This window comes from Pristiophorus japonicus, chromosome 2, assembly GCF_044704955.1.
Source record: "Pristiophorus japonicus isolate sPriJap1 chromosome 2, sPriJap1.hap1, whole genome shotgun sequence".
NCBI classification, from domain to species: Eukaryota; Metazoa; Chordata; class Chondrichthyes; family Pristiophoridae; genus Pristiophorus; species Pristiophorus japonicus.
This window is the reverse complement of record NC_091978.1, coordinates 205,050,107-205,076,338: the sequence shown is the minus strand read 5'-3', so window position 1 is coordinate 205,076,338 and position 26,232 is coordinate 205,050,107.

The window sequence follows — 26,232 nt, the reverse complement described above, 5'->3', positions numbered from 1 at the left end:
CCGGATGGACTTTCTCCACCTCGGGCGGTCTTCGGCCAGGGTCTCCCATGTGTCAGTGGTGATGTTGCACTTTACCAGGGAGACTTTGAGGGTGTCCTTGTAACGCTTCCGCTGCCGACCTTTGGCTCGTTTACCATGACGGAGCTCCGCATAAAGCATTTGCTTAGGGAATCTCGTATCTGACATGCAAACTATGTGGTCTGCCAGCGAACCTGATCGAGTGTGCTCAGTGCTTCAATACTAGGGATGTTAGCCTGGACGACCGGTTCGAGAGGGTAAAGAACATAACAACATAAGAATTAGGAACAGGAGTAGGCCATCTAGCCCCTCGAGCCTGCTCCGCCATTCAACAAGATCATGGCTGATCTGGCCATGGACTCAGCTCCACTTACCCGCCCGCTCCCCATAACCCTTAATTCTCTTATTGGTTAAAAATCTATCTATCTGTGATTTGAATACATTCAATGAGCTAGCCTCAACTGCTTCCTTGGGCAGAGAATTCCACAGATTCACAACCCTCTGGGAAAATAAATTCCTTCTCAACTCGGTTTTAAATTGGCCCCCCCCGTATTTTCAGGCTGTGCCCCCTAGTTCTAGTCTCCCCGACCAGTGAAAACAACCTCTCTGCCTCTATCCCTTTCATTATTTTAAATGTTTCTATAAGATCACCCCTCATCCTTCTGAACTCCAACGAGTAAAGACCCAGTCTACTCAATCTATCCTCAAAAGGTAACCCCCTCATCTCCGGAATCAGCCTAGTGAATCGTCTCTGTACCCCCTCCAAAGCTAGTATATCCTTCCTTAAGTAAGGTGACCAAAACTGCACCAGTACTCCAGGTGCGGCCTCACCCTGTACAGTTGCAGCAGGACCTCCCTGCTTTTGTACTCCATCCCTCTCGCAATGAAGGCCAACATTCCATTCGCCTTCCTGATTACCTGCTGCACCTGCAAACTAACTTTTTGGGATTCATGCACAAGGATCCCCAGGTCCCTCTGCACCTCAGCATGTTGTAATTTCTCCCCATTCAAATAATATTCACTTTTACTGTTTTTTTTTCCAAGGTGGATGACCTCACATTTTCCGACATTGTATTCCATCTGCCAAACCTTAGTCCATTCGCTTAACCTATCTAAATCTCTTTGCAGCCTCTCTGTGTCCTCTATACAACCCGCTTTCCCACTAATCTTTGTGTCATCTGCAACTTTTGTTACACTACACTCTGTCCCCTCTTCCAGGTCATCTATGTATATTGTAAACAGTTGTGGTCCCAGCACCGATCCCTGTGGCACACCACTAACCACTGATTTCCAACCCGAAAAGGACCCATTTCTGTTAGCCAGCCAATTCTCGATCCATGCTAATACATTTCCTCTGACTCCGCGTACCTTTATTTTCAGCAGTAACCTTTTGTGTGGCACCTTATCGAATGCCTTTTGGAAATCTAAATACACCACATCCATCAGTACACCTCTATCCACCATGCTCGTTATGTCCTCAAAGAATTCCAGTAAATTAGTTAAACATGATTTCCCCTTCATGAACCTATGTTGCGTCTGCTTGATTGCACTATTCCTATCTAGATGTCCCGCTATTTCTTCCTTAATGATAGCTTCAAGCATTTTCCCCACTACAGATGTTAAACTAACAAGCCTATAGTTACCTGTCTTTTGTCTGCCCCCTTTTTTAAACAGAAGCATTACATTAGCTGCTTTCCAATCTGCTGGTACCTCCCCAGAGTCCAGAGAATTTTGGTAGATTATAACGAATGCATCTGCTATAACTTCCGCCATCTCTTTTAATACCCTGGGATGCATTTCATCAGGAGCAGGGGACTTGTCTACCTTGAGTCATAGAAAGATAGAAAATAGGTGCAGGAGTTGGCCATTCGGCCCTTCTAGCCTGCACCGCCATTCAATGAGTTCATGGCTGAACATGCAACTTCAGTACCCCATTCCTGCTTTCTCGCCATACCCCTCAATCCCCCTAATAGTAAGGACTTCATCTAACTCCTTTTTGAATATATTTAGTGAATTGGCCTCAACAGCTTTCTGTGGTAGAGAATTCCACAGGTTCACCACTCTCTGGGTGAAGAAGTTTCTCCTCATCTCGGTCCTAAATGGCTTACCCTTTATCCTTAGACTGTGACCCCTGGTTCTGGACTTCCCCAACATTGGGAACATTCTTCCTGCATCTAACCTGTCTAAACCCATCAGAATTTTAAACGTTTCTATGAGGTCCCCTCTCATTCTTCTGAACTCCAGTGAATACAAGCCCAGTTGATCCAGTCTTTCTTGATAGGTCAGTCCCGCCATCCCGGGAATCAGTCTGGTGAACCTTCGCTGCACTCCCATTACCCTGTCCAGCAATACTCCCCTAATGATAGTGATTATCTCAAGGTCTCAAGGTCCTCCCTTCCCACATTCCCGTGACCAGCAATTTTGGCATGGTTTTTGTGTCTTCCACTGTGAAGACCGAAGCAAAATAATTGTTTAAGGTCTCAGCCATTTCCACATTTCCCATTATTAAATCCCCCTTCCCATCTTCTAAGGGACCAACATTTACTTTAGTCACTCTTTTCCGTTTTATATATGGGTAAAAGCTTTTACTATCTGTTTTTATGTTTTTCGCTAGTTTACTTTCGAAATCTATCTTTCCTTTCTTTATTGCTTTCTTCGTCATTCTTTGCTGTTGTTTAAAATTTTCCCAATCTTCTAGTTTCCCACTAACCTTGGCCACCTTATACGCATTGCTTTTTAATTTGATACTCTCCTTTATTTCCTTGGTTATCCACGGCTGGTTATTCCTTCTCTTACCGCCCTTCTTTTTCACTGGAATATATTTTTGTTGAGCACTATGAAAGAGCTCCTTAAAAGTCCTCCACTGTTCCTCAATTGTGCCACCATTTAGTCTGTGTTCCCAATACATTGCCAAATGTAGAACATTTGTTCACAACACTGACAGGTGGTCAGATCTTCTCAAAGTTGGATCTTACAAATGCCAACTTACAACTTGAACTAGATGAGGAGTCCAAGTCATGCTTGATTATAAATACTCATCAAATTAATAGGCTACCATTTGGAGTGTTTTCCACCCCTGTCATATTCCAAGGGGTGTTGAACCAGATTTTGCAAGGTACTGAAGGGATAGTATGTTATTTAGATGACATACTAATTTCAGAACCAAATAGGCAAATTCATAATAACATATTGAATGAAGTCCTCAAACGGCTAGAGAAGCACAGAGGACAAGTGTCTGCTCGCAATTGTGAGTTATTTCAAAACTCCATGAAATACATAGGTTACAGAGTACACAAAGATGGTTTACATCCAACCAAGGAAAAGCTGGATGCAATCAGAAAGGCACACACTTCCAAGAATGTCACTGAACTTCAATCATTTTTGGGTCTTTTGAACTATTATGGGAAGTTCCTACCGAATTTGGCTACAGTGTTACATCCACTGAATGAACTATTGAAAAAACAGGTCCATTGGAAGTGGTCAGAAGAAGGCGACATAGCCTAACCTTCCAGATGTACTGGGGGACCAAGGGTCTAGTGAGAAGGAGGAACTGAAAGATATCCTTATTGGGCAGGAAATTGTGTTAGGGAAATTGATGGGATTGAAGGTCGATAAATCCCCAGGGCCAGATAGTCTGCATCCCAGAGTACTTAAGGAAGTGGCCCTAGAAATAGTGGATGCATTGGTGATCATTTTCCAACAGTCTATCGACTCTGATCAGTTCCTGTGGACTGGAGGGTAGCTAATGTAACACCACTTTTTAAAAAAGGAGGGAGAGAAAATGGGTAATTATAGACCGGTTAGCCTGACATCAGTTGTGGGGAAAATGTTGGAATCAATTATTAAAGATGAAATAACAGCGCATTTGGAAAGCAGTGACAGGATCAGTCCAAGTCAACATGGATTTATGAAAGGGAAATCATGCTTGACAAATCTTCTGGAATTTTTTGAGGATGTAACCAGTAGAGTGGACAAGGGAGAACCAGTGGATGTGGTGTATTTGGACTTTCAAGAGGCTTTTGACAAGGTCCCACACAAGAGATTGGTGTGCAAAATTAATGCACATGGTATTGGGGGTAATGTACTGATGTGAATAGAGAACTGTTTGGCAGACAGGAAGCAGAGAGGCGGGATAAACAGGTCCTTTTCAGAATGGCAGGCAGTGACTAGTGGGGTGCAGCAGGGCTCAGTGCTGGGACCCTAGCTATTAACAATATACATTAATGATTTGGATGAAGAAATTGAGTGTGATATCTCCAAGTTTGTAGATGACACTAAACTGGGTGGTGGTGTGAGCTGTGAGGAGGACGCTAAGAGGCTGCAGGGTGACTTGGCCAGGTTAGGTGAGTGGGCAAATGCATGGCAGATGCAGTATAATATGGATAAATGTGAGGTTATCCACTTTTGGGGGCAAAAACACGAAGGCAGAATATTATTTGAATGGCGGCAGATTAGGAAAAGGGGAGGTACAACAAAACCTGGGTGTCATGGTACATCAGTCATTGAAAGTTGGCATGCAGGTACAGCAGGCGGTGAAGAAGGCAAATGGTATGTTGGCCTTCATAGCAAGGGGTTTTGAGTACAGGAGCAGGAAGGTCTTACTGCAGTTATACAAGGCCTTGGTGAGGCCTCACCTGGAATATTGTGTTCAGTTTTGGTCTCCTAATCTGAGGAAGGACGTTCTTGCTATTGAGGGAGTGCAGCGAAGGTTCACCAGACTGATTCCCGGGATGTCTGGACTGACATATGAGGAGAGATTGGATCGGCTGGGACTTTATTCACAGGAGTTTAGAAGGATGAGAGGGGATCTCATAGAAAAAGATAAAATTCTGATGGGCCTGGGCAGGCTAGTTTACATGGGGCCGAGGTGACATTTTTGATCCCGTTGCAAGTCATGAATTCTTTAAATTCGGCACTGGTGAAACATGGACCGTTGTCACTGACCAGTATGTCAGGCAGGCCATGGGTGGCAAACATGGCCCTCAGGTTTTCAATGGTGGCGGTGGCGGAGCTCCCCGACATTATTTCACGTTCAATCCATTTTGAAAAAGCATCCACCACCACCAGGAACATTTTACCGAGAAACGAGCCCCCATAGTCGACATGGATCCTCGACCATGATCTGGAGGGCCAGGACCACAAACTTAGTGGTGCCTCTCTGGGCGCGTTGCTCAACTGAGCACAGACGCTGCATTGCCGTACACAGGACTCTAAGTCAGAGTCAGGATCTGGCTATCGCTTTCATCATTACTATACCCAGGTGTGTGCTGTGGAGATCCGAGATGAACGTCTCCCTGCCCTTTTTTGAGTAGCACTACGTGGTTACCCCACAACAGGCAGTCTGCCTGAATGGACAGCTCGTTCTTTCGCCGCAGGAACGGCTTGATTATCTCTTGCATTTCAACGGGGATGCTGGCCCAGCTCCCATGCAGTACACAGTTTTTTACAAGGAACAGCAGAGGATCTTGGCTGGCCCGAGTCCTAAACTGGCAGGCCATGACAGGTGATTTATAATTTTCAAATGCTTCCATGACCATCAACAAGTCTGCAGACTGCGCCACCATCAACAAGTTTGCAGGCTGCGCCATTTCCACCCCCGTGGTGGGCAATGGTAGCCGACTGAGAGCATGCGCACAGTTCTCGGTGCCTGGCCTGTGGCAGATGGTATAGTTATATGTTGATTGCGTGAGTGCCCACCTTTGTATGCGGGCTGAGGCATTAGTATTTATCCTCTTGTTTTCAGCGAACATGGATGTGAGGGGCTTGTGATCAGTTTCCAGCTCAAATTTGAGGTCAAACAGGTACTGATGCATTTTCTTTAACCCGAACACACACGCTAATGCCTCTTTCTCAATCATGCTGTAGGCCCTCTCGGCCTTAGACAAGCTTCTAGAAGCATAGGCGACAGGTTGCAACTTCCCCGCAACGTTAGCTTGTTGTAATATACACCCGATTCCGTACGACGACGCATCACATGCTAGCACAAGTCTTTTACACGGGTTATACAATACAAGCAGCTTATTGGAGCATAAAATGTTTCTGGCTTTCTCAAAAGCAATTACTTGGTGTTTTCCCCACACCCAGTTCTCACCTTTACGCAATAACACATGTAGAGGCTCTAAGAGGGTGCTTAACCCCGGTAGGAAGTTACCAAAATAGTTGAGGAATCCCAGGAACGACCGCAGCTCCGTGACGTTCTGTGGCCTGGGCGCGTTCCTGATAGCCTCTGTCTTGGCGTCTGTGGGCCGAATGCCGTCCGCCACGATCTTTCTCCCCAAAAACTCCACTTCTGTTGCCATGAAGACGCATTTCAACCTCTTCAGCCGCAGCCCTAGGCGATACAGTCGCTGGAGGAACTCCTCCAGGTTTTTTAGGTGCTCGACGGTGTCCCGACCCGTGACCAATATGTCGTCCTGAAAGACCACCCTGGTACCGACTTGAGTAGGCTCTCCATGTTTCTCTGGAAGATCGCTGCAGCCGACCGAATTCCAAACGGGCATCTGTTGTAGATGAACAGTCCCTTGTGGGTGTTGATGCAGTTGAGGCCCTTCGAAGACTCCTCCAGCTCCTACGTCATGTAGGCCGAAGTCAGGCCGAGCTTGGTGAACGTCTTGCCTCCTGCCAGCGTCGCAAATAGGTCGTCTGCCTCAGGTAGCGGGTATTGGTCCTGCAGCGAGAAACGATTAATAGTTACTTTATAATCGCTGCAAATCCCGACCATGCCATCACTTTTGAGTACTGGAACAATCGGGCTGGCCCACTCGCTGAATTCCACTGGGGAGATGATGCTCTCGCATTGCAGCCTGTCCAGCTCGATTTCCACTCTCTCCCTCATCATGTAAGGTACCGCTCGCGCTTTGTGGTGAATGGGTCGTGCCACTGGGACCAAGTGGGTCTGCACCTTCGCCCCGGAAAAGTTTCCAATGCCTGGCTCAAAAAGGGAAGGAAATTTATTTAGAACCTGGGTACATGAGACCTCATCGACATATGATAGTACTCGGAAGTCATCCCAGTTCCAGCGGATTTTGCCCAGCCAGCTCCTTCCAAGCAGTGTGGGGCCATCGCCCGGGACAATCCAGAGTGGCAGTTCGTGCACCGTGCCCTCGTAGGTAACCTTGAACATGGTGCTGCCCAGGACAGTGATAAGCTGTTTGGTGTACGTTCTCAGTTTCGTATGGTTGGGGCTCAGGGCTGGTCTGAGTGCCTTGTTGCACCACAGTCTCTCAAACATCTTTTTACTCATGATGGATTGGCTAGCGCCAGTGTCCAGTTCCATGGCTACCGGTAAGCCATTCAATTTTACGTTTAGCATTATAGGTGGACATTTCGTCTCAAATGTGTGCACCAAATGTATTTCAGCATCTGCGTCCTTTCTCTGAGGCTCGAAATTGCTTTGATCCACCATGGACTGACCTTCCTCTGCCACGTAATGGTTAGCAGGTTTTGCAGAGCTTGCAAGCTCATTGGAGGTGCCCCATTGTTCCACAGCTCTTGCAAACATACCCTTTGAAGCGGCATGAATAGGCTGAATGGAAGCTTCCACAACGCCAACAAGGTGTGAATTGCCTTGCATTCATCCTTTGTTGGGACTCTGAGTCATCTGGGTCACCTGAGACCTGCTGGCAGTTGCAGCCTCATGGGTTCTGCCCTGTACAGTTCTGCTCGCAAACACAGTTCCAGTTAATTTATGAACATTGCTAGCACTTATGTGCTGAGAGATTTGTTTGGTGTTATCACTGGTGGACATAAACGCTTGTGTTATCGCAATAGCCTTACTGAGGGTCGGTGTCTCTACAGTCAAAAGCTTTTGTAGGATGGTCTCGTGGCCAATGCCCAGTACAAAAAAGTCTCTGAGCATTTGCTCCAGGTAGCCATCAAACTCACATTGTCCTGCAAGTCAGCGATGTAGATTGCCACTTCCTGACCTTCAGATCGCTGGCACATGTAGAACCGATACCTTGCCATCAGCACGCTCTCTCTCGGGTTAAGATGCTCCAGAACCAGTGTTCACAGCTCCTCATATGACTTATCTGTGTGTTTCACCGGAGCCAGAAGATTCTTCATGAGGCTGTAGGTCAGTGCCCCACACACTGTGAGGAGGACCGCTCTCCTTTTGCAGCGCTTCCTTCTCCGTCCAGCTCATTGGCTACAAAGTACTGGTCTAGCCATTCGACATAGGCTTCCCAGTCCTCACCCTCCGAGAACTTCTCCAGGATGCCCACAGTTTGCTGCATCTTTGCGTTGGATTCGTATCCTCATCGCCAGTTATTGTGTTCCTAACACAGATGAGGCTGCACACAGGGAGATTAAAGTAACAGTGACCTCAGTCTTTAATAAGACACTCCAGAGTGAGGAACAGGCCTTAGGGGCAGGCTTATATACAGTGCTCCCAAGGGATGCAAGGATCCCTTGGGACTTCAGCGGATGAGCGCCCTGGTGGCGGAATATGGGAGTGCATGCTTTACAGATACATAGAAACATCGAAACGCAGAAAATAGGCGCAGGAATAGGCCATTCGGCCCTTCGAGCCTGCACCGCCATTCAATAAAATCATGGCTGATCATTCCTTCAGTACCCCTTTCCTGCTTTCTCTCCACACCCCTTGATTCCCTTAACCGTAAGGGCCATATCTAACTCCCTGTTGAACATATCCAATGAACTGGCATCAACAACTCTCTGCGTCAGGGAATTCCACAGGTTAACAACTCTCTGAGTGAAGAAGTTTCTGCTCATCTCAGTCCTAAACGGCCTGCTCCTTATCCTAAGATTGTGTCCCCTGGTTCTGGACTCACTCAACATCGGGAACATTCTTCCCGCATCTAGCCTGTCTAGTCCAGTCAGAATTTTATGTTTCTATGAGATCCCCTCTCATCCTTCAAACTCCAGTGAATAAAGGCCCAGTTGATCCAGTCTCTTCTCATATGTCATTCCAGCCATCCCTGGAATCAGTCTGGTGAACCTTCGCTGCTCTCCCTCATTAGCCAGAACGTCCTTCCTCAGATTCGGAGACCAAAACCAGCACAATATTCCGAGTGGGGCCTCACCAAGGCCCTGTACAACTTCAGCAAGACTTCCCTGCTCCTATACTCAAAACCCCTGGCTTTGAAGGCCAACATGCCATTTGCCTTCTTCACCGCCTGCTGTACCTGCATGCCAACTTTCAATGACTGATGAACCATGACACCCAGGTCTCGCTGCACCTCCCCTTTTCCTAATCTTCCGCCATTCAGATAATATTCTGCTTTCGTGTTTTTTCCCCCAAAGTGGATAACCTCACATTTACCCACATTATACTGCATCAGCCATGTATTTGCCCACTCGCCTAACCTGTCCAAGTCACCCTGCAGCCTCTTAGTGTCCTCTTCACAAATCACACCGCCACCAAGTTTAGTGTCATCTGCAAACTTGGAGATATTACACTCAATTCCATCATCTAAATCATTAAGATATATATATTGTAAAGAGCTGGGGTCCCAGCACTAAGCCCTGCGGCACTCCACTAGTCACTGCCTGCCATTCTGAAAAGGATCCGTTGACCCAGACTCTCTGCTTCCTGTCTGCCAACCAGTTCTCTATCCACGTCAGTACATTACCCCCAATAGCATGTGCTTTGATTTTGCATACCACTCCCTTGTGTGGGACCTTGTCAAAAGCCTTTTGAAAGTCCAAATACAACACATCCCGTATGTGCCCACCCTGCTAGTTACATCCTCAAAAAATTCCAGAAGATTTGTCAAGCATGATTTCCCTTTCATAAATCCATGCTGACTTGAACAAATACTATCACTGCTCTCCAAATGCGCTGCTATTTCATCCTTAATGATCGATTTCAACATTTTCCCCACCACTGATGTCAGGCTAACTGGTCTATAATTACCCGTTTTCTCTCTCCCTCTTTTTTTTAAAAGTGGTGTTACATTAGCAACCCTCCAGTCCATAGGAACTGATCCAGAGTCGATAGACTGTTGGAAAATGATCACCAATGCATCCACTATTTCTAGGGCCACTTCCTTAAGTACTCTGGGATGCAGACTATCAGGCCCTGGGGATTTATCAGCCTTCAACCCCGTCAGTTTCCCGAACACAATTTCCCGCCTAATAAGGATATCCTTCAGTTCCTCCTTCTCACTAGTCCTTCGGACCCCTCGCACATTTGTATCTTCCTTTGTGAAGACAGAACCAAAGTACTTGTTCAATTGGTCTGCCATTTCTTTGTTCCCCATTATAAATTCACCCGAATCCGACTGCAAGGGACCAACATTTGTCTTCACTAATCTTTTTCTCTTCACATACGTATGGAAGCTTTTGCAGTCATTTTTTATGTTACCGACAAGCTTCTTCTCGTACTCTATTTTCCCCCTCTTAATTAAACCCTTTGTCCTCCTCTGCTGTATTCTAAATTTTTCCCAGTCCTCAGGCAAATTTATATGCCTCTTCCTTGGATTTAACACTATCCTTAATTTCCCTTGTTAGCCATGGTTGAGCCACCTTCCCTGTTTTATTTTTACTCCAGACAGGGATGTACAATTGTTGAAGTTCGTCCATATGATCTTGAAAGGTTTGCCATTGCCTATCCACCGTCAACCCTTTAAGTATCATTTGCCAGTCTAATCTAGCCAATTTGTGCCTCTTACCATCAAAGTTACCTTTCCTTAAGTTCAGGACCCTAGTTTCTGAATTAATTTTGTCACTCTCCACCTTCATAAAGAATTCTACCATATTATGGTCACTCTTCCCCAAGGGGCCTCGCACAACAAGATTGCGAATTCGTCCCTTCTCATTACACATCACCCAGTCGAGGATGGCCAGCTCTCTGGTTGGTTGCTTGAAATATTGGTCTCGAAATCCATCCCTAATACACTCCAGGAAATCCTCCTCCACTGCATTGCTACCAGTTAGGTTAGCCCAATCAATATGTAGATTAAAGTCACCCATGATTACTGCTGTACCTTTATTGCACACATCCCTTATTTCTTGTTTGATGCTGTCCCCAACCTCACTACTACTATGTGCTGGTCTGTACACAACTCCCACTCGTGTTTTCTGCCCTTTGGTATTCTGTAGCTCCACCCATACCGATTCCACATCATCCAAGCTGCTGTCCTTCCTTACAATTGCATTAATTTCTTCGTTAACCAGCAACGCCACCCCACCTCCTTTTCCTTTCTGTCTATCCTTCCTAAATGCTGAATACCCCTGGATGTTAAGTTCCCAGCCTTGGTCACCCTGGAGCCATGTCTCCGTGATGCCAATCACATCATACCTGTTAACTGCTATCTGCGCAGTTCATTCGTCCACCTTATTCCAAATACTCCTAGCATTGAGGGACAGAGCCTTCAGGCTTGTCTTTTTAACACACTTTGACCCTTTAGAATTCTGCTGTAAAGTGGCTCTTTTTGTTTTTTGCCTTGGGTTTCTCTGCCCTCCACTTTTACGATTCTCCTTTCTATCTTTTGCTTCTGTCTCCATTTTATTCCCCTCTGTCTCCCTGCATAGGTTCCCATCCCCCTGCCATATTAGTTTAACTCCTCCCAAACAGCACTATCAAACACTCCCCCTAGGACATGAGTTCCGGTCCTGCCCAGGTGCAGACCGTCCGGTTTGTACTGGTCCCACCTCCCCCAGAACCGGTTCCAATGTCCCAGGAATTTGAATCCCTGCCCTCTGCACCATTGCTCAAGCCACGTATTCATCTGAGCTATCCTGCGATTCCTACTCTGACTAGCACATGGCACTGGTAGCAATCCTGAGATTTCTACTTTTGAGGTCCTACTTTTTAATTTAACTCCTAGCTCCCTAAATTGTCTCATAGGACCTCATCCCGTCTTTTACCTATATCGTTGATACCGATATGCACCACGACAACTGGCTGTTCACCCTCCATTTTCAGAATGTCCTGCACACGCTCCAAGACATCCTTGACCCTTGCACCAGGGAGGCAACATACCATCCTGGAGTCTCGGTTGCGGCCGCAGAAACGCCTACCTATTCCCCTTACAATTGAATTCCCTATCACTATCGCTCTCCCACTCTTTTTCCTGCCCTCCTGTGCAGCAGAGCCAGCCACGGTGTCATGAACTTGGCTGCTGCTGCTCTCCCCGAATGAGTCATCCCCCTCAACAGTACCCAAAGCAGTATATCTGTTTTGCAGGGGGATGACCATAGGGGACCCCTGTACTACCTTCCTTGCACTGCTCTTCCTGTTGGCCTTCCATTCCCTATCTGGCTGTGTACCCTTTACCTGCGGTAAGACCAACTCACTAAATGTGCTATTCACATCATTCTCAGCATCGTGCATGCTCCAGAGTGAATCCATCCACAGCTCCAGTTCCACAACGCGGTTGGTCAGGAGCTGGAGGCGGATACACTTCCCGCATACATAGTCATCAGGGACACCGGAGGCGTCCCTGATTTCCCACATAGTACAGGAGGAACATAACATGTGTCCGAGCTCTCCTGCCATGACTTAACCCCTCGATTAACTTAATTTGGCAACAACAACGCTAAAGGTTACTTACTGAAATAGAAAAGAAAAAGAAAAACTACTTACCAATCACCAGCCAATCACTTACCCCCTTGGCTGTGATGTCACCTTTCGATTTCTTTCTACTTCTTTTTTGTCTCCCCACTGCAGCTGCACAAGCACGCCTTTTGTAGGCCTCCCGATGCTCTGACCCCGGAACTCCTGCCTCTCTTCAACTCTCCGACTCTGCTCGCACTCTGGGCCTTTTGTAGGCCTCCAGACACTCCGATCCCGGAACTCCCACCTCTCTTCAACTCTCCGACTCTGCTCGCACTCTGGGCCTTTTATAGGCCTCCAGACGCTCCGACCCCGGAACTCCCGCCTCTCCTCGAATCAACAGATCTCTCATGTATTACATAGTCGGGAGGAGAGACCGATTGCTTTTGCTTCACGCACTCTTAGTGCTAGTGAGCGTAATTATGCACAAATCAAAAGGGAAGCTTTGGCATTAATTTTTGGGGTCAAGAAGTTCCACAAATACTTGTATGGTCATAAGTTTACCATCATTATGGACCATAAGCCCCTGACAGCAATCCTCCATCCAAAGTCCCCATTTCCAACATTACCTGCAGCCCGAATGCAGAGATGGGCTTCGATTTTTGATTTTGTCAGCATATACATTTGATATTGAATACAGACGCTCAGCTGATCACAGTAATGCTGATGCTATGTCTAGATTGCCTTCCACATCACAAGTTACATCCGATAGGGAAGAAGTGTTCTATTTTTTATACATTGATGAACTGCCAGTCACAGCTGAAGAGATTGGTAGAGCAACCAAACGTGATCCAGTTGTGTCAAAGGTGTATGAATGGCGTAGAAATTCCGTTTTCTCCTTCCCTCAGGCGTTCGCTTAGGTTTTAGAGAAAAAATGTGCACCTACCTGAAGCTGCTGCACACGCTCGACTTTCCGATTCACAGGCCTCCTCTCCCTGCGAATCACAGTGCGTGCACGTCACGACATGCGCAGGCCTGGAACTGGAGTCACATGGCTCTGGGCAGCCAATCAGGTAGAGTATATTCTCACTCATAGTAATAGGAGTTTCGTAAGTCCGAAATTCCTATTGCAATGAATGAGAACCCCCCAATAACCCAAAACACTAATAAAAAATAGAAAATATACACTACATGAGATACATAATATTCATTAAATTAAAGTTATTAATGTCTTATTAAAAAAATGTTTAAAGTTAAAATATTAAAGTTATTGTCTTATATAAAAAAATATTTTCCCGATTTCAAACATTTATTTTTAATTATGCCTTAAAATAAACTTTCCGTTGTAGGGAAGGTTTTTAACAATAAAATATGTTTTCATAACTTTATTTTTATTATGTTTTTGTGCGTTTTAAAACACTTGCACCTGTAAAAGTAGGCTATGCGCCTGCTTTTTCAGGCGCAAGATTTTTGAGGACCTTTGCTGGGCAAGATAAGTGTAAATATCGCATGTGCACGTACAAATGTCCTCGCTCCCAATCTGGCTCCAGCTTGACAGATCGGAAAAGCCGGTTTTCAATGCATGCGCATTGCGTCCTGAAAACCAGCTTTTCCGATGCCTTCCTGGGGCCGTAGAAACTTCGTACGGGCCAGGGACATCAGAATTTCTACCCCATTATATTGCAAATGGCTGGCCAAAACAGGTAAAAGACAAAGATATTCATCCATTCTTCATTCGTAGGAATGAATTATCAGTCGATAAAGATTGCATCATGTGGGGTGCAAGAGTGGTTATGCCAAATAAATTCAGGTCCAAATTATTAGGAGACCTCCATGACCAGCACCTGGGAATGTGCTTGACCAAGAGTTTTGCATGCAGTTACTTATGGTGGCCAGGTCTAGCTAAAGTTATAGAGTTCATCGTCAGTCATTGTACGACATGTCAATTGGTAAATAAGAAATCACCATCAGTACCATTACAGCCATGGAAATGGCCTCCCAGCATCTGGCAAAGGCTACATATCGATTTTGCTGAGCTAGAAGGACAACAATTGTTCATTCTGATTGATAGCCATTCGAAGTGGGTCGACATGTTTTCAATGTGAAAAATAACAAGTGAAACATTAGACATTTTACGAAGATTATTTTCTTCATTGGCCTCGAAGAAGAAATTGTTTCTCATAATGGGCCACAATTTTGTTCAGAAGAATTTGCACAGCTCACGAGCAAGAATGGTGTGAAATACACCAAGGTTCCACCGCACCATCCTGCTTTAAATTGTGCAGCAGAACGCACAGTACAAATTGTATAACATGCCCTCCTCAAACAGATTTAAATCCAAAGCAACGACAGTTGTCATTGGACAACAAATTGGCTAATTTTTTAATTACGATCATAATTATCATCATCATAGGCAGTCCCTCGGAGTCGAGGAAGCCACTCCTCTCTTAACTCTTAACATGAGTTCTTAGGTGACTGTACAGTCCAATATGAGAGCCACAGTCTCTGTCAGAGTTGGGGCAGATAGTCGTTGAGGGAAGGGGTGGGTGGGACTAGTTTGCCATGCATTCTTTCCGCTGCCTGCGCTTGATTTCTGCATGCTCCCGTGACGAGACTCGAGGTGCTCAGCGCCCTACCGGATACACTTCCTCCACTTAGCGCGGTCTTTGGCCAAGGTCTCTTGCACTTTATCAGGGAGACTCCTCGAACAACTACTGGTAGAACACCAGCAGAGTTGTTTCTCAAACGACAGCCACGAACCAGATTCTCGTTGTTAAAACCAAATTTGGCAGAGTCCGTAGAAGAGAAACAATTAAGACAGAAAGAGAATCATTATAGAGGTAGAGTAAAAGAGAGAAGTGTGAAATTAAATCAGAAGGTGAGAGTGAAGAACCATCACCATAAATGGTTAAAGTGGTTACCAGGAAGACTGGTGAAAATATGTGGTACTCGCACATATTTGGTGAAGGTGTTTGATCATGGACAGATTAGGTTTGTTCACATTGATCATATTTTACCTACAGACATGGAAGTAGTTGAAGATGGGAATTATTCGTTTTTTTGTGATTCATCAAATAGTTTTGGTACAAGTAAAGTATCAGTAGCATATCCTACATCAAATGTACTGGAAACAAATCCAAGAGGAAGTCAGAATTTAAGTCTGACTCCGCGTCAGGCAGACAAACAGTCTGAAGTTAGAAAGAGTTCAAATGGAAATCAAGGGCATCCCTTGGAGGAAAACATTCCTCAGGATCAGCCTCGAATGAGTCTACGTTTGACACCATGTTTGGAAGGCTCCGTTCGAGAGCGAAGGTACCCTCTTCGAAATAGAAAACAAGTGGTTAAGCTTGATTTGTAAATATGGCAAAATAAGTCGATATCTTTTGTTATGTATAACCATCATCATCATCATAGGTAGTCCCTCGGAATCGAGGAAGACTTGCTTCCATTCCTGAAGTGAGTTCTTTGGTGGCTGAACAGTCCAATATGAGAACCACAGACTCTGTCACAGGTGGGACAGATAGTTGTTGAGGGAAGAGATGGGTGGGACTGGTTTGCCACACGCACTTTCCGCTGTCTGCGCTTGATTTCTGCATGCTCTCGGCGTTGAGACTCGAGGTGCTCAGCACCCTCTTGGATGCACTTCCTCCACTTAGGGTGGTCTTGAGCCAGGGACTCCCAGATGTCAGTGGGGATAGTGCACTTTATAAGGGAGGCTTTGAGGGTGTCCTTGTAGCGTTTCTGCTTCCCACCTTTGGCTTGTTTGCCATGAAGGAGCTCCAAGTAGAGCACTTACTTTGGGAGTCTCGTGCCTGGCATGCGGACTATGTGGCCTGCCCAGCGGAGCTGATCGAATATGGTCAGTGCTTCAATGCTGGGGATGTTAGCCTGAATGAGGACGCTGATGTTGGTGCGCCTGTCCTCCTAAGGGATTTGTGGGATCTTGCGGAGACATCATTGGTGATATTTCTCCAGCAACTTGAGATGTCTACTGTACATAGTCCATGTCTCTGAGCCATACAGGAGGGCAGGTATCACTACAGCCCTGTAGACCATGAGCTTGGTGGCAGTTTTGAGGGCCTGGTCTTCAAACACTCTTTTCCTCAGGCGACCGAAGGCTGCACTGACGCACTGGAGACGGTGTTGGATCTTGTCATCAATGTCTGCTCTTGTTGATAGGAGGCTCCCGAGATATGGGAAGTGGTCCAAGGTGTCCACGGCCATGCCGTGGATCTTGATGACTGGGGGGGAACTTTGTCTTACGATGTTTAGCGTAAGGCCCATGCTTTCGAAAGCCTCAGTAAATACATTGACTATGTCTTGTACTGCAGCCTCTGTATGTGTGCAGACGCAGGCGTCACCTGCATACTATAGCTCAATGACAGAGGTTGGGGTGGTCTTGGATCTGGCCTGGAGATGGTGCAGGTTGAACAGGTTCCCACTGGTTCTGTCGTTTATTTCCACTCTAGCGGGGAGCTTGTTGACTGTGAGGTGGAGCATGGCGGCAAGAAAGATTGAGAAGAGGGTTGGGGCAATGATGCAGCTCTGTTTGATGCCGGTCCGGACAGGGATTGCATCTGTGATGGATCCATTGGTAAGGATCACAGCCTGCATGTTACCATATAAGTTATGAATGATGATTAGTTGTTATGATTACTTCTTCATTAAGGAGGGGGAAGTGTAATATATATATATATATAGCTCCATCTGGTGGACTACTGTGGAACTGCAGCCAGTGCTGTTTCCAACAATAAACAATTCAGATCATCTGACAAGAGTTTTTTGATGTTAGCAGCCATCTTACAGCTTGTGTGTATTTGTGAGTTATACTGAAGATATAACAGGAGCCATAAAGATATAACATCATAAGATTGGCCAAAGAGGTAGGTTTTATGGAGTGACTTAAAGGAAGTTTAGGTCCTAGGCAACTGAAGGCACGGCGCCAATGGTTCCATACTTCTACCTCCATAACATCTCCCACCTCAGCCTATCTGCTCATCCAGGCCTTTCTCACCTCGACTTTCCCAATGCTCTCCTGACAAGACTCCCATTGTCCAGCCTCCATAATTTTCAACTCACCCAAAAACAATGCTGCCTGCATCCTATCTTGCACCAAGTCCCATCACCTCTGTCCTCGCTAGCCTACATTTTTGCCCTATTTCCCAATGCCTCCAATTTAAAATTCCCATCTTTGTATTTTACTCCCTTCATTGACTCACCCCCTCTCTATCTATGCAACCTCTGCCAGCCCTACAACCTTCCTGTCCAAACTCTTTGTTCCTTCAACTCTGGTCTTTTGTGCATTCACCTTCCCTTTGCACCACCATTGGTGGTCTTCGCATCAGATGCCTAGTCCCTATACTCTGGAATTCCCTCCGTAAGCCCCTCTGCCCCTCTAGCTCCCTCTCCTCCTTTAAGACGATCCTTAAGACCTAGCTATTTTGTCACCTCTCTTAATATTTCCTTTGGTTCAGTGTCCATTTATTTAGGATTACTCCTCTCTGAAGTGCCTCAGGCCATTTTTCCACAGTACAAGCACTGTATTAAAGCAATGTGTTGCTGTTGTAGTTTAAGTGCAAGTTGTCATTTATCACAACTCATGATACTAGCACGTGTCAGCTCCCGACTTATTAGATAATTATTCTTGCGTTGTACTTGACCAATGTGTTGCACAGAATCATTCAACCCCCACCATACATTTAACATGCTGCGTGGAGGGCCAAAAAAGAATAGGCTTTAAACATTTGTTTAATATGAGCATTGTTTCAAATTTTGCTACTTTTTAAAAGAACTGAAATTACATACTTTGGATAAAAAGCAAAATAAATAATTATTACTCTGTGGATATGTTTCTGACATGTCCCCTGTTCCAGAATTTACAGTCGATTTAATTCTCTTTGTGAGCTATATTTATCCATCAAAAATGTGCTTCAGTGGATAATTTGTTCATAAAGAAAGGCAGACCACACATCAGTCTTTGCTGTACAAAAAAAAAATAACTTACTCAGGGACTAGTGTAAGGTTCAATCAAAATTGGCCAAGTATTGTTATTGTGGAAAGTAAATCTGAAATTAAGTTTCCACAAATCTTAGTTTGAAGTGGCATTGACAAGTGTTTAAATGTCTGACAAGGCAGTTTACCAGATTATTAAATGGAAGAAATCAAAATAGTATGATTGATGAAGCGACCACACTACTGAGCTTATTTTTTGAATTTCAGCATTAAACAAACTTGCTGCATAAATTGGTGCTGCAATAAATACAATTTAAGGAAGTAATTCAATCCTGAAGGTCTGCTGATGTTTATAAACCACTTGAGCTTTCTAACTCACTACCCAATATCCATAAGCCTTACATTTCCATATTATTATCAAAACTATCGGTCACTAAAACGTGGAAATGGTCTTGATAGCGTCAGTGATAATCAAGAGCCTTGACATGTTTTACTATGTTAAAAGCACTATAGAAATGCAAGTTGTTGCTGATATCATTTTTGCAAAGAAAGGTATGCCAACACACAGGGATGACGGCTTTAAAGAAACAACAAGAAAGTTTGAGCCCCAGTCAATGTCCAAATATTTCTGCTTCCATTGTTTTTGGAAGCTGGTACAGTAGACTTTTCAATAAGAACTGACTACAGGCACCACAGTGGTAAAGTGTAATGGAGCTTCAATGCATTGCACCAAGGAATGGTTGGCTGTGAGCATTCACATGTGATTCCCTCATGGTAAGTTTTTGATCTCAACTGTACCTTGATGGGGAGATTTTGAGCAAGAGACCAAAGCCTAGAAATTCGATAATGCGAGAAAATGTCAATAACACGGGTGCTACGGTGGGGCAAGGTTAACTCGTGCCTGTAAAAAGAGTGCAGGCAGCACGGGTATATTGATGCTGCCTGTTGATTTAAATGATTGGAGCGCAGAACAGACCGTGCAACATGATGTTTGAGGCGGTATGCTAAGCAAGTGGCCCCAATTTCGAGTGGCCATAGCGTCCCTGGGGCGAGGCAGTGTTGTCTTAAACATGGAAACATAGAAAATAGGTGCAGGAGTAGGCCATTTGGCCCTTCGAGCCTGCACCACCATTCCATAAGATCATGGCTGATCATTCCCTCAGTACCCCTTTACCACTTTCTCTCCATACCCCTTGATCCCCTTAACCGTAAGGGCCATATCTAACTCCCTCTTGAATATATCCAATGAACTGGCATCAACAACTCTCTGCGTCAGGGAATTCCACAGGTTAACAACTCTCTGAGTGAAGAAGTTTCTGCTCATCTCAGTCCTAAATGGCCTACCCCTTATCCTAAGACTGTGTCCCCTGGTTCTGGACTTTCCCAACATCGGGAACATTCTTCCTGCATCTAACCTGTCCAGTCCTGTCAGAATCTTATATGTTTCTATGAGATCCCCTCTCATCCTTCTAAACTCCAGTGTATAAAGGCCCAGTTGATCCAGTCTCTCCTCATATGTCAGTCCAGCCATCCCTAGAATCAGTCTGGTGAACCCTCGCTGCACTGTCTCAATAGCAAGAACATCCTTCCTCAGATTAGGAGAACAAAACTGAACAGAATATTCCAGATGAGGTCTCACCAAGGCCCTGTACACCTCAGTAAGACCTCCCTGCTCCTATACTCAAAGCCCCTAGCTATGAAGACCAATATACCATTTGCCTCTTCACCGCCTGCTGTACCTAAATGACAACTTTCAATGACTGATGTACCATGACACCCAGGTCTTGTTGCACCTCCTCTTTTCCAAATCTGCCGGCATTCATATAATATTCTGCCTTTGTGTGTTTGCCGCCAAAGTCGATAACCTCACATTTATCCACATTATACTGCATCTGCCATGCATTTGCCCACTCACCTAAGCTGTCCAAGTCACCCTGCAGTCTCTTAGCGTCGTCCTCACAGCTCACACCGCCACCCAGTTTAGTGTTGTCATGTATGTAACCATCATGCAACAGTAATCTTCATGTAACTGTAACCTTCATGCAACTCCTGTACACTGTACTTATACCCTAGAAATGCACACCCTGACCACAGGGGGTGAACTTGTGGGAGACACTCCTCACCTGGGTTTCCAGCTATAAAAGGGGAGGTCCCACCCAGGGTCAGCACTCCTTGGTCCTGGGAATAAAGGTTAAGGTCACTTGGTGACTGTGTCTGCAGTACATGCCTTGTGTGAGTTTGTAGTACGGTGCAGGGACACCACATTTGGCGACGAGAAATGGGAATCACCGAACCACGAGGATGGCCATCGGTAGCACAGAGGAACGTTACTGTGTGGGTGAGGACTGGGACGACTTCATGGAAAGACTCCAGCAGAGCTTTGTCACGAAGGACTGGCTGGGAGCGACAGCGGCTGACAAGCGGAGGGCGCATCTACTGACCAGCTGCGGACCACAGACGTATGCACTGATGGAAGACCTGCTCGCACCCCAAAAGCCGGCGGACAAGTCCTTTGAAGAGCTCAGCCAGCTGATCAGTGAGCATCTCAAGCCAGCGAGTAGCATACACATGGCCCGGCACCGGTTCTACACACACCGGCGTCGGGAGGGACAATACATCTCGGACTTTGTTGCGGACCTGCGGCACTTGGCCAGTCTGTAAGTTCACAGATGCCTGCAGGGGGGAGATGTTAAGGGACTTTTTCATTGAGGGCATTAATCATGCCGGGATTTTCAGGAAGCTCATAGAGGCCAAGGACTTGACTTTAGAAGGGGTGGCGTTGATAGCTCAGACCTTCATGGCAGGAGAAGAGGAGACCAAGCTAATTTACACGCAGCCCTGATCCCAACATGGCGATGGACCAGGGACTTAACATTGTGAACGCGGCTAGGGACCCCACAGGCAGGCAAGGGCATTTCAAAAACGCCCAGGCAGCAACAGACTCTAGGGTGGGCCTGCAACAGGGACTATGGAAAGGGGATCGCAATTCACGCCATCACGAGGAACAATGCGTCCCGCAATGGGACCATTAACATCCTCCATCAGAGTGCTTAGAAACAACCAAATGGGCAATCAGAGAGGAATGCCTGGCAACAGAACCTTTGCTAACAACAATCTCAGCTCATGCTGGAGATGCGGGGGTAGACATACTGCGAAAAGCTGCAGGTTCCAACAATATACCTGTAGGATTTGTAACGTCAGTGGACACTTGGCCAGGATGTGCTAAAAGGCTGTAGCCTGGCTAATCTGAGAGACAGAGGAACCAGACGAGGGGTCTGCATTGCAGGTTGATGCCTGGGGAAAAGCCATGGATGCTGAAGTTCAGCAGGTTCACGTGGCTGACATCCACAGCTCATACACTAAAATGCCACCCATGATGATGAAAGTTTTATTGAATGGCATCCCAGTGCGCATGGAGCTGGATACGGGTGCTAGCCAGTCACTTATGAGCACCCAACAATTTGAGAGACAATGGCCACACAGAGCCATCAGGCCCAAACTGGAACGCATTGACACGCAGCTACGGACATACACCAAAGAGATCATCCCAGTGCTAGGCAGTGCAAACTTGGTAGTAACACATAATGGATCACAGAACCGGCTGCCACTCTGGATCGTCCCGGAATGGCCCCACGCTCTTGGGGAGGAGTTGGCTAGCCGAGATGAATTGGAAATGGGGGGATGTGCACGCCACTTCATCTGTGGAGCAAAGTTCATGCTCACGGGTCCTACAAAAATTTGGGTCACTGTTTCAACCTGGTGTCGGAACGTTCAAGGGCACTAAAGTAGTGATACGCATCACTCCAGATGCCAGACCAGTGCACCACAAAGCCAGAGCAGTGCCGTATGTGATGCATGAGAAAATTGAAAGTGAATTGGACAGGCTGCTCAAAGAGGGCATAATTTCGGCCGTTGAATTCAGCGATTGGGCAAGTCCCATCATTCCTGTCCTTAAAGCAGATGGTTCGGTCAGGATTTGTGGCGACTACAAAGACACCATCAACCGAGTGTCGCTGCAAGACCAATACCCGCTCCCGAGAGCGGAGGACCTTTTTGCCACGCTGGCAGGTGGCAAGCTGTTCACGAAGCTGGACCTCACTTCGACCTACATGACTCAGGAACTGGCTGAAGAATCCAAGCTTCTGACCACCATCATGACGCACAAGGGATTATTTATCTCGAACAGGTGTCCATTTGGCATTCGCTCGATGGCAGCTATCTTTCAATGGAACATGGAAAGCTTGCTCAAATCCATTCCTGGAACAATCATATTCCAAGACAACATCCTTATATCTGGTCGAGACACTGAGGAACACCTCCACAACCTGGAGGAGGTGCACGACATCCATCACCGTGGAGAGGCTGCGTACGGTTTTCGCGACCCACGGCTTGCCGGACATCCTGGTCAGCGACAATGGCCCGTGTTTCACCAGCCATGAATGCCAGGAGTTTATATCGGGCAATGGTATCAAACACATCCAGACAACGCCGTTCAAGCCGGCTTCCAATGGCCAGGCGGAACGTGCGGTCCAAGTCGTAAAATAGGGCATGCTACACATCCCTTCAGTACCGCCTATCGTGCCTCCTGCTGGCCTACAGGTCCCGCCCGCACTCGCTCATGGGAGTCCCGCCAGCGGAACTCCTCATGAAATGCACGCTTAAAACGCGGCTGTCCCTCATTCACCCAGCCCTGGCAGATATTGTTGAGTGCAAGCGCCAGTCCCAAACTGAGTTCCATGATCGAAACTCAAGGGGGAGGTGTATAGAAATGGATGACCCAGTATTTCTTCTTAACCATGCTTTGGGACCCAAGTAGCTTGAGGGGACAGTAATTGGCAAAGAAAGGAATAGGGTCATAGTGGTCAGACTAAACAATGGGCAGATATGCCGCAAACACTTGGACCAAATAAAGAAAAGGTTCAGCATAGACACAGAGGAACCTGAAGAAGAGCATGAGATGTCACCCACACCACTGCCAGTGGATGAGCAACAAGGACAATCCACAGCATGCACAGTCCCTGCGGCCAGCCCGGACAGGCCGGAATCACCTCAGGTGACAGAGACGCATGCCGAGGCTCAGCTACCAGAGCCACAACTGCGGCGCTCCACGAGAGAGCGTCGACCACCTGAAAGGCTTAACCTTTGACACAAAAAGACGTAAGGGGGGGAGGTGATGTCATGTATGTAACCATCATGCAACGGTAATCTTCATGTAACCGTAACCTTCATGCAACTCCTGTACACTGTATTTATACCCTAGAAATGCACACCCTGACAACAGGGGGTGAACTTGTGGGAGACACTCCTTACCTGGGTTTCCAGGTATAAAAGGGGAGGTCCCACCCAGGGTCAGCACTCCTTGGTCCTGGGAATAAAGGTTAAGGTCATGTAGTAACTGTTTCTGCAGTACATGCCTCGTGTGAGTTTGTAGTACGGTGCAGGAACACCACAAGTATCATCGGCAAACTTGGAGATATTACACTCAATTCCATCATCAAAATCATTAATGTATATTGTAAAGAGCTGGGGTCCCAGCACTGAGCTCTGCGGCACTCCATTAGTCACTGCCTGCAATTCTGAAAAGGACCCGTTTATCCCGAGTCTCTGCTTCCTGTCTGCCAACCAGTTCTCTAGCCACGTCAGTACATTACCCCCAATACCATGTGCTTTGATTTTGCACACCAATCTCTTGTGTGGGACCTTGTCAAAAGCCTTTTGAAAGTCCAAATACACCACATCCACTGGTTCTCCCCTGACCGCTCTGTTAGTTACAACCTCAAAAAATTCCAGAAGATTCATCAAGCATGATTTCCCTTTCATAAATCCATGTTGACTTGGACCGATCCTGTCACTGCTTTCCAAATGCATTGCTATTTCATCCTTAATGATTAATTCCAACATTTTCCCCATTACTGATGTCAAGCTAACCGGTCTATAATTACCCGTTTTCCCTCTCCCTCCTTTTTTTAAAAGTGGTGTTACATTAGCTACCCTCCAGTCCATAGGAACTGATCCAGAGTTGATAGACTGTTGGAAAATGATCACCAATGCATCCACTATTTCTAGGACCCTTCCTTAAGTACTCTGGGATGCAGATTATCAGGCCTCAGGGATTTATCGGCCTTCAATCCCATCAATTTCCCTAACACAATTTCTCGCCTAATAAGGATATCTTTCAGTTCCTCCTTCTCACTAGACCCTCGGTCCCCTAGTACATCTGGAAGGTTATTTGTGTCTTCCTTCGTGAAGACAGAACCAAAGTATTTGTTCAATTGGTCTGCCATTTCCTCGTTCCCCATAATAAATTCACTTGAATCCCATTGCAAGGGACCTACGTTTGTCTTCACTAATCCTTTTCTCTTCACATATCTATAGAAGCTTTTGCAGTCAGTTTTTATGTTTCCAGCAAGCTTCCTCTCATACTCTATTTTCCCCCTCTTAATTAAAAGCTTAATCCTCCTCTGCTGAATTCTAAATTTCTCCCAGTCCTCAGGTTTGCTGCTTTTTCTGGCCAATTTATATGCCTCTTCCTTGGATTTAACGCTATCCTTAATTTCCCTTGTTATCCACAGTTGAGCCACCTTCCCCGTTTTATTTTTACGCCAGACAGGGATGTACAATTATTGAAGTTCATCCATGTGATCTTTGAATGTTTGCCATTGCCTATCCACCGTCAACCCTTTAAGTATAATTTGCCAGCCTATTGTAGCCAATTCACGCCTCATACCATCGAAGTTACCTTTCCTTAAGTTCAGGACCCTAGTTTCTATATTAACTGTGTCACTCTCCATCTTAATAAAGAATTCTACCATATTATGGTCACTCTTCCCCAAGAGGCCTTGCACAACAAGATTGCTAATTAGTCCTTTCTCATTACACATCACCCAGTCTAGGATGGCCAGCTCTCTAGTTGCTTCCTCGACATATTGGTCGAGAAAACCATCCCTAATACACTCCAGGAAATCCTCCTCCACCGCATTGCTACCAGTTTAGTTAGCCCAATCAATATGTAGATTAATGTTGCCCATGATAACTGCTGTACCTTTATTGCACACATCCCTTATTTCTTGTTTGATGCTGCTCCCAACCTCACTACTATTACTTGGTGGTCTGTAAACAACTCCCACTTGCGTTTTCTGCCCTTTGGTATTCCACAGTTCCACCCATACCGATTCCACATCATCCAAGCTAATGTCCCTCCTTACTATTGTATTAATTTCCTCTTTAACCAGCAATGCCACATCGCCTCTTTTTCCTTTCTGTCTATCCTTCCTAAATGTTGAATACCCCTGGATGTTGAGTTCCCAGCCTTGGTCACCCTGGAGCCATGTCTCCGTGATGCCAATAGCATAATATCCGTTAACTGCTATCTGTGCAGTTAATTTGTCCACCTTATTCTGAATACTCCTCACAGTGAGGCACAGAGCCTTCAGGCTTGTCTTTTTAACACACTTTGCCCCTTCAGAAATTTGCTATAATGTGGCCCTTTTTGTTTTTTGCCTTGGGTTTCTCTGCCCTCCACTTTTACTGTTCTCCTTTCTATCTTTTGCTTCTGACTCCATTTTATTTCCCTCTGTCTCCCTGAATAGGTTCCCATCCATCTGCCATATTAGTTTAACTCTTCCCCAACAGCATGAGCAAACACTCCCCCTCGGACATTGGTTCTGGTCCTGACCAGGTGCAGACCATCCGGTTTGTACTGGTCCCACCTCCCCCAGAACCGGTTCCAATGTCCCAGGAATTTGAATCCCTCCCTTCTGCACCACTCCTCAAGCCACGTATTCTTCTGAGCTATCCTGTGA